This window comes from Lampetra fluviatilis, chromosome 18 (genome assembly GCF_964198595.1).
Source record: "Lampetra fluviatilis chromosome 18, kcLamFluv1.1, whole genome shotgun sequence".
Lineage (NCBI taxonomy): Eukaryota > Metazoa > Chordata > Hyperoartia > Petromyzontiformes > Petromyzontidae > Lampetra > Lampetra fluviatilis.
In genome coordinates this window covers 5,221,264-5,231,383 of record NC_136292.1, presented here as the reverse complement: position 1 = coordinate 5,231,383, position 10,120 = coordinate 5,221,264, and the positions used below count along the sequence as shown (strand labels likewise).

General features: G+C 46.5%; 1 protein-coding gene across 1 annotated transcript in view; it reads left to right on the top strand.

Annotated features, from left to right (window-relative positions):
• Positions 1-2,847: 2,847 nt before the first annotated feature.
• Positions 2,848-10,120, top strand: part of LOC144937017 (glycoprotein hormone alpha-2-like) — a 28,104-nt gene continuing 20,831 nt past the window's right edge. The window contains exon 1 of the mRNA XM_078864258.1: positions 2,848-2,866. The gene's annotated coding sequence lies outside the window, so the exon portion shown is untranslated. The remainder of the gene's footprint in view (positions 2,867-10,120) is intronic.

Below are 10,120 nucleotides of genomic sequence, written 5' to 3'. Positions count from 1 at the left end.
ACACACAAATGTAATGTTTTTGACTCGGTGTATTGTTATGCAATTAAGACCACCGTCAATTTACGAATTATAAGACGCGAGTTTTCTGCCTGAATATTAAAGCGAAGGTGTTTCTGTTCGTATGATCATGTCAGGTTTATAGTACAGGTTTTTTTTGGGGGAGATAGATTGCGTGAATATAAATGTGTCGTTAAACCCGCCACCACCCGGCACGGCCAATTAGTAAGGTTTGTCACGTAAACAGAACATGCCAATTCGTTACTAGTACAGCACATCGGTGTGTTGGAGAGTAAATCCACAACATTTACAATCAGGTTTGTGTGTCACCAGAATTGTCTAGCTAGTGACACCGGACACAAGACCCAGGGAACAACACGACCTCGCCTGGTGTACAGGAGGGGGGTTGTGGGTTCGATGCCGGACCTTGACGCCTGCTGTATATTTAGATTTTGGGTGTCTCTCCCTCTCCCTGTGGTCCCGTTAATTTGTCTTCGGGTGCTCCGGTTTCCCCCCCCCTACACATTTAGAAATGACATCAAGACGTTTCGAATATTTGGCTGCTATACATTTCCACACGATAAGCCACTTCATTGAGCTACCATTTGTGGCCGGGTCGCTTCTGAAAAAGAGAGCAATATGGCTCAGTGGGCCTTAACTGATAAATGCAAAAAAAAATTACGTTTTTTTTAAACGTGAACCACCCGTATTTCACCATTCACAGGCCCACTTTGGGGCCCTCAGCTGCGTGAGCCCGAGGGAAAATTTCTCCTTTTGCCTCCTCCTCCCTCTCTCCCCACCAACACCACCGTCATCTGGGCGAGCATGGCCACGCAGCCGTTGCCCCATGGCCGTCTTGCAGTCCGGAGGTCGTTTCTCAGGACCGCCATGTTCCTGGGAAATCCAGAACAGGTGGCAACGCTGGCGTGGAGCTTCCCCGCTTCCAATGCGCAAAGCGTGCGGGGGAAGTGGGAGGGAGATAGGTGGAGGGGTGGTGGTGGAGGGATGGAGGTGGAGGGGGGAGGAGGATGGGTGGAGGAGGGAAGTGGAGGGGGAGAGTTGGAGAGGGGGGGGGGCTTGCCCTTTCTTCACTCTTGCGTTGAGCAGCAGTTTATGCAGCGGCCGCCCCATTAAATGCTCGGGATGGTAAACAAGGAGCTCAATAATTCACCCGACAATACGCCAAGCATCGTCGGGGAAATCCAATGGAGGCGGTAAATTGTGCCCCTTATAGCGAGATGTGCTCGCTTGGCCCAAGACAATGGCCACAGGGGGCTTTGGTCCCAAGGATGGATCATCGAGCAAAAAGTTTAACAGCCTGCCAAAAAGCTCAGAATATATGATGCCTTTGCTCACTGTGCAAGTGGCTTGGCCTTAGAAACCACTTCTCAACCAGAGCAGGGGGCACAGGGGTTTGCTATCCAACCTGTAATCTCCGCTTCAACAATCCTACGCAGTAGGGTTATAAATAAAATAAATATATAAGCACGCTCTATTCCGTTCGCTATCGCCAACATAAAGATACAATGTGTGATAGTCCCTCAACCTAATCGCTTTCCAGACTCGCGTTAGCGAGCGGCTTTTGTTTCAAACACGCAAACTCTGGACCCGTTTCACCCATTCCTCGGGCCGTTATAGATGTCCACGTGATGATCATAAACCACTTCGTTGGGCTATCATTTGTGGCCAGGTTGCGTCTGAAACATATCGCTATATAGCTCAGTGGGCCTTACCTGGTCAAAATAAAACGTCGTTTAACTTGACTTGCACATATTTTAGGTGGTTTGTTTACGTTTGCTAGACAGTTCTTTGCACTCCTATCGTGTTTTGTTGTTGTTGTTGTAACGTTCTGACCTGCCCCTACTGGACGTCTGTGAAAAAGAGCTTCATAGCTCATCGGATTCCTCCAGTAGAAACACTGATTGTGAAGAATCTGGCCATGCTAAAAACTAAATTGTGTACTGCGGGATCAAAACGGATTCTGGCATCGCAAGGCCGCGAGGAGATGGTGACGATGTGGGGATGGCGACGATGTGGGGATGGCGACGATGTGGGGATGGCGACGATGTGGGGATGGCGACGATGTGGGGATGGCGACGATGTGGGGATGGCGACGATGTGGGGATGGCGACGATGTGGGGATGGCGACGATGTCGGGATGGCGACGATGTGGGGATGGCGACGATGTGGGGATGGCGACGATGTGGGGATGGCGACGATGTGGGGATGGCGACGGTGTGGGGATGGCGACGATGTGGGGATGGCGACGGTGTGGAGATGGCGACGGTGTGGGGATGGCGACGGTGTGGGGATGGCGACGGTGTGGGGATGGCGACGATGTGGAGATGGCGACGATGTGGGGATGGCGACGATGTGGGGATGGCGACGATGTGGGGATGCTGACGATGTTGGGATGGTCACGATGTGGGGATGCTGCCATGCAACAGGAGATTGGTAATGGCTGAGAATGATGATGATGATCAATGCGCTGGGTTCACATCACCCCTGCAGCCACTTGAGGCGCTCCCATCCAACACAATGTTTAAAATTAATCGATTCTTTATTCAAATCAACAACCGCTAAGAGGAGCTATTCATTGACTCGCTGGGTAATTTGGTGTGATGCACGTGGGTGTGGCGAATGATTGAAATCCAGTCATTAAAAGGTGTAACAACTGTGCATTATTATCCCAGGATAATGGGGTGGTGGTGGGGGGGGGGTGTGTACTTTAATTATTAATATTCGCCACTTTCGACGCGGTAATTCTGCACGTGCCGTAAGTCGAGCACGAGGTGTCCATTGTAGCTGCGGCTCAGGATCTTGGCGACGCTGTGTGCCCGGATGAATCACTTCAAAGCCCGGCTCTCCGGTGTGTTCTCGCGTTGTGCTGCGGAATCTATCGTTCGGCGTGATGTCCGACGTTTCGCATCCACGTGCCGGACCCAAAGCAGCTCCTAGCTCGTGCGGCCAAACGTCGGGACACCCGTGCCCGACGACAAGCGGTGACAAAGGCGAAAGCGCATCGGGGTGAGAGCTGCTGCACCAACAGCACAACCGGCAGAAGAGAGACAAAAAAATGTTTCGCCAGTGGTGTCACTTAAAAGTCTTGTTTAGCGCGGCCAGGTGGGTGCTCCAATGGCCGGGATATTTTCTCTCCGCGGTCAGGGTCCCCCCCCCCCCCACTCCCGCCGCCCCCCCCCCCCCCCCCCCCAGCTGAAATCTTTCACCTCAGACCTTGCGATAATGTCCCGCAGCTGTGTTGTCGGTGAGCGCCGGGCATCGCCGTGGGAGAGACCACATTCGAGTGATGGTGCTGCTTCGCTGCTTCGCTGCTTCAAATAAGCGTTGAGGCAATGATCGCCCATTCCCTGTTTACAACGCGACAGAGCCAGGTGGTGGACATTCTGCATTCCCAATGGCAGGGGGCGAGTCGCGATGCATTTGGGCAATGACTCCCCACCTCCGACAAAGTGGTACTCATTCTATCGACCCTGTAAGGGTGATGGGTTGAGTCCACCTAAAGCCAAGATATTGACTCGCTCCCTTCCGATTGCGTATACGCTGTCATTTGGAGTGGATGTCCTATGCTCGCTCATGGTTCCTGGTGGAAGTCCTTGGTTCGATTACAGATACAGTTGAGCTGGTTGTTGTTTTTCACCCCTGCACCTCCAATGTGCGCGGTTGGCTACGTACGGCGTGAAAGAAGTTCAAGATAAATGTGCCAACCCCTTTTAATAATTCGTATTCATATTCTTAGGTTTTTTTTTCGGTAAAGTCACGTAGGTAAAATTTTTTTTATTAAAATTTATAAAAGTAAAATAAAATTTTTTTTAAAAAAATCACGACGTTTCGGAGGCAACACAAGCCTCCGTCTTCAGGTGGAACCGTCACAGTACGATAGCTGTATCAATAACTACTGTTGCCACGTTATTCCGAGTGCTACAGACAAAACCCCTATTTAACAAATGTTTAACTAAACTTAACTATTGCACCGTAATTGTATCTTATCTATGAAACCATTGGCTCCTGAACTCGGTACTGAGCTTAACCGTTCATGCGCTACTGTGTTCGTAAAGCTTCGGGAATCGGAAATTATGCCGCCTTGTTCGCAGCAGAAAAACGCGGACTCAAAAAACGCAACAATTTGTCTGTCCAAAATATCGTGGTCGTTGGTGGTGTGTGGACAACCCAATGAACAACACAAAGGCAAAGATGCCTCGTACAGCCTCTTTAACAGACTGTATTGGCGAGCAGCACCGATGAAGATCCGTAGTGAGACGAGAAGCATCACGCCCTTAACGCGCACTGCACAAGGCACTCGTTTGGAGCCCAAGACCGGTTCGGATGATTGTCACTGGTGTGGGCCGTGAGCGGGATTCCAAGTCAGGCGACCGGCTTCGTAGCGCAGCGCGGTAAACCGCTGCACCGCCGCTCCCAACACCCACAGCATGACCTACAGAGGCTGCACACACTTCTCACAGGGACACGTGGGCAAGACGCCACTCTCTGTGACGGAGAAACGACACGCGGCCAGTATCCAACCTTGATGGACCCACGGCGAGAGGCGTTGAGGCAATGCTCGCCCATTCCCTGTTTAACAGCATCCAAATGCCCCATTGTACTTGGCGAGGCGTGTGCAACCTTGGCTGGTAAGCAAGGCATAGTCCGGCTTAATTCAGATGGCTGTAGTAACAACGCTACTAAATTACGTGCGATTTGGAAAATCTTTAACATCATTAAGTGCAGGCTCTAAACCTCGACGCTTTCAGTGGTGTTCACATTGATTAAACTCTTGTTAACGCCGTGTTTGATCCACATCCCAACTAAGCAACGCTCCGCACAACAATGCAATATTTAAAAAAAATTTCGAATAAACCGCGATATTAACAGTGGACTACAGAAAATATGTTTCTGCTTCCGATGTTTAACTGACATTTATTTTGTTGAACACGTTCCACTAGAAAGTGTTTGCTCTTGTGATATGATCAACGTTTGGTCTCATTGAGCCGTTACCTGCCCTAAGAGTGGGGGGATTTAATTGAATAGCCACGCGACAGTTATTTACCGTCTGCTCCAGCCGCTTGCATCGCTTGCTTACTTGCGGATGCCCAGAGTCCACGTGAAACTTGTGATGTTGCGCGAATGAGCCTGCTCCTCGTGTGCATGTGTGTGCTAGTTGGATTACACTGGTCAACACACTTTTTCTGGCATAAGGTATTCCAACGGTTTTAAGGTAAGTTTTGGGTGCTGATTCCAAATCTGGCACCAGTTTTTGTCTATCACGTCAGGTTTTTGAGATATAAAATATTGCATTTTTAATAAAAACTGCAGAAGAAAAATATTAAATAAATGTGGATATCTACATAAAATGATATTATAAACACACTATCCTAAAAATACAGCACCATATTTTAACACTAAAGCAGTCACTGACTCGCAACAACTTGCAATCATAAGTGACAGAGTTAATTTCGGGTAGCATCAATGAAAATGGGGTATGCCGATAGCATACAAATGAGATGTGATAGAGCAAATCTGAGATCAGATTTGGAATCAGCACCCTGAAATTAGTCTAGAACAGCTGCAAAAGTCCAGGCCAGAAAAAAATGTTTTTTTTTGTTGACCAGTGTAATTATTATAATTAACGTCACAAGATCGTGGGAGGAGGTGGAGGCACTCGGTGGGGAGAGGGGGGAGGGCCTTAATCCAGCGGTGGATTAACCATGGCCAACGACGATGATGACGACGCTCTAGAGTGCGTTGTGTGTGTGTGTGTGTTCATGAGGACATCGATGCTTGTTCTTTATTTCATCACCGAAGGTCGTCAGGCTACCGTGTTAACCTTCTCGCATCACCACCGTTGCCTATAAGAAACGCAGCCTAATTCGCCAGCCGAGGGAGTCTTCATGAGTCTCGCACTCCGCCCGCACGACCCCCGCAATAACGCGAATTTATTTACTGCTAATTAAAAAAATGTTTCGTGTGTTATTCGCCCTGTTGAGCGAGTCGTATTTTTTAGTTTTACCTTTGCCTCTTATTTTGGTTCGCCTTGCTCGATTGCCAAGCGGGGCCCCGTACGAGTTTCGCTTTTTTTTGTTTTGTTTGGAATGCGGTGGTAATCATCGCCGGCGACAATATCGTAGCGCGTGCTGACATCGGAGCACCTCCGTCGGCGGCGTTTGGACGTTGGGCGCGAATCCGTTTATTCCCGGCTGTTATTACTTCTTCGTAGCGCGCTAATTGCCGCGTGAATCTCTGTTACGAGTAACGCAGCGGCAGCAGCGGCGGCAGCAACGACTCGAGATTAAATACAAGAGAGGAGCTGGCACGGCCGATGCGATAGTTCACGTGGAGTGAGGCGCATTGTGCCGGATGTTTTTTTTTTGTGCTCAATTTCTTTTTTTTGCTGCGGCTGCACAAGCAAGCAACTGCACGGCTGCACCTTTTACCTAATGGATTTGTAAACCCCCATTTTGGGTTGTCGCTGTTTTCACGCGTTGAAATGTGGAGGGTTTTTTTTACACGTACTAGTAAGGCTTTCACGACCAATATTGTCCATAATTGAAGGGTTTTTATTTTTTTATTTAAAGCTTACGTGATTGCAGGGATTCATATTCTTGGTTCTTTCGGTAAAGTCACGTAGAAAGGAAATAAAAAAATAACAAAATTATTAAACAATCAAATTCTCACGACGTTTCGACTGCAACACAAGCAATCGTCATCAGGTGTGACATCCACAGCAAGAGTTTTTGTTTTGGGTTAGATCTCGCAAATATAAATGTGCCGTTAAACCCACCACCACCCCACACAGCCAATAATTATTAAGGGTTGTCACGTCAACACAACGTGCCAATTTAGTTAGTACTTTAGCACACCGGTGTGTCGGAGAGTAAACCAAAACATTGACCTATTTGATACTTGGTATTGCATTGCTAAGCCGAGCATGGAATAGGATATAATGAAACTATTAAAGTACGTAATTAACAGTCCCAAGAGCAGAAGTATAACACGCTACATTAATTCTTTAAAAAAAAGTCGGTTATTTAAGGCACACCCGGGCTACGATGACGTCATCATAATCATTTAAATCACCAGTTTATCGGAACTATTGTTGCGTGACGAACAGCACGCGCGTTTTACGTGTTACACGTTGTAAGGTTACGATGATTGCTTTGCGGGAGGCTTTTTGTTGAGTTAACTGCACTTGAAGAACTGTAACGTAATCGATGTTAGCCACTGGAAGCACGGAAATGCACAAGATAAATACAACACGAATGTGAAATTCAAGTAAAAAAGCGATGAGGAAATTGATGTTGGGATAAATTCTCATATCGTGAATATTTATGGGAGTAAATTGGCTGGTGACCCTTGCACGTGTCCATCCTGAGTGAGATGATGAGAGGTTCAGGAATGGCCGTCCTCGAAGCAATAGCAGAAGCGGCTTTTGGCTGGCTATCGATCAGAGACGGTCACTGCATCGCGCACTTTCAGATGCGCTTCTGCGTCCGTATGGAACGCTCTTCCCTCCGATACTAGGAAGCTATGCATTTTAAAATATAGTTGTGCGCCTTTTGGCGTCATCTGGTCCAACACCATGTGAGACTAGGCTCTAAGGAAAGCTGTCTCGGGTGTGGACCAATCAACTTCAAGGACAGTGCATACATTATCAGAGTTATGTTTTTTGTTTGCATTACGACTGCAGGTATTGTGGTTTATGCAAACATGACTCCTTGTAAAATAAAGGTGTCAGTTTTGTTGCCAGATAAAAGGGTAAAAAAAAACAATTATCTGATTTTTGTTTTTAGTTTGTTCATCCCCCGCGCCCCTGGTTACCACGGTTGACTATGTACGGCGCGAAAGAAGTTCAGCGTACATACATATCTTATAAGGACATCTTTTTACTGCTCACCTAGAATTAGTTTTAATATATCTATTATTATTTTCATCTCGTCAGGAAATAGTTCACTTTAAACATCTTGATTTGAATATTTCTCATTGAAAGAATATTAAAAGTTATATTTTTTTTCTCTATTTTGCCTAAAATTTCCATATACATGCCGCTTGCATGGACCTGAACACTTCATCAATAAAGACCTCCTCCTGGGAATATTTTACTTGAACAATTGTCATCACCAGCCATGGTCAATCCACTGCTGGACGAAGGCCTCCCATAACCTCTGCCATCTCTCACGATCCTGTGATGTAATTATCCACTTGGCAACTGCACGGGTTAATTTGATGGCTCCATCTCCTTGGTAGACGTCCTCTTATTACGTTTTCCACTTTCTGAGAGGATACGTTTATTATATTCCTTTTTGGGCTACAATCGCGGTCTAATTCGTACTTTATGCCTAATTGGCAGAGATGCTGGCAATTCAAATCCGTTACACACGGATGGTGGAAAGCTATTACAGTGACATCTGGTGTGGCCTAATAATTATTCAAATAAAAGGGCCTGTGGCCTATATTAATTGCCAAATATACTGCTTGACCACTATATTTCCTGTCCTGATCTCACCCCCACTCAAAATTAATCACAGATATAAAACCCTTTTCTTACGCGTCTGATCTCATTTCACTTATTGTCAGCTGAATGAATTTTTAAAAAAAAACACACACAATTGGTGCGCAGGGTTCACTCAGTGATTTTTGTCTCCATCTTTCATCGGTCGACGCTACGCTCTCGCGTCCACGTGTAATGATGTCATCATGCAAGCTATTACTCACGCGATTTGCAAATTTAATTTAAAAAATGTATCGTATAATTTTCGAAAGATTAGTCCAGATGCTGGCTAGGGCTGGCGTTTTTTTTTTCTTTTCTTTTGTTTCATTTTTTTCTTTTGTTTCATTTTTTTTATCCAAAGAACAGTGGTGCGGCTGCAACGACCTGGCCCAATGGTATCGCGTTCGCATCTTGCCGCAGGCGTTAGTGGTTCAAATCCAGTAGGCCGCCCTGGTTAACACATGCGATGCATTAACCGTAAAATACGCTTCACAGTAGATGCCATGGGTCCTGTGACGCCGTTGGCATGAGAGCTAGGCCATTGTGGGCTGGCGTCATGGTCCAACTCTGCCAAATGTTAAGAACATTACTCACGAATTTGAAAAACACGAATGATGCAAACATTTACCAGAATCCTCCTGAACACTGGGAGAGGCTTTCCTGGATAAACGAGCGTAAACAAATTACATTAATACGGTAAGTGCAAACTTAAAAATGCTCGACAGTAGTAAATTAAAAAATAAAACCGGGGAGAGCACTGTGCCGCGTTTTGTCCGCGTCAATTGCATCGTCCGAGACGGCATCGCTGAGCAGCGTCGGCCAAATTCCCAACGCTGAACGATTTTTTTTCTCTCTCTCCGTTCGGTTTTAAAATTGAAAATTTAATTACCTAATTAAAGCATAAATTAATTTATAAAACGAATTATCTTGGGGAATGAAGCAACAAAAAAAACCTCGGCAGAGTTAAATTTAGATCGCGTGATGGGAAATGAACATAATAACATGATAATGGGACCGGACAATTAATATAACTGATGACTGCTGTCACATCTTCATGCCCCACTCGTTGCACTTATACTTTGACATTTCGTAGGATCGTCGGCCGGCACGCACGAGCTCGGTGTGGCGAAGATCCACAGATGTCATAACTTACAGGAGCTGCAGCAGTAGATCCAGGATAAACAAACACAGACATATTTATCTTTCCCTGCTTCCATTTAGCAGTGGATGTACAGGGTTTTGACACTCGCTCCCCTCCGTGCATCGATTTTTTTGTCAGTTTGTGTTGCGGATTATTTGTACACCGTTGAAGAACTGGTCTTTTCAGACGCCCCAAGAGAAGAGACACGCATGCACACAGACAAAACAGACTGTTTGCTTTTCATCTAGATGGACTGTTGGTAGTGGTGTTATAATATGTTTGTTGTTGCAGACCACAAAACGATGATGCGGGCAAAACCAATGATAATAGTTTTCAAGTGAAGGTACAATATTTACACACCGGTTCCAAGTCATCATTTGAGGCCGAGTCGACCTAGGGGAGGCCCAGGACCGGTTCAGATACTCGTCACTTGTGTTGACCGTGAGCGGGTATCCGAACCCTGGTGGCCAAATTCGTGC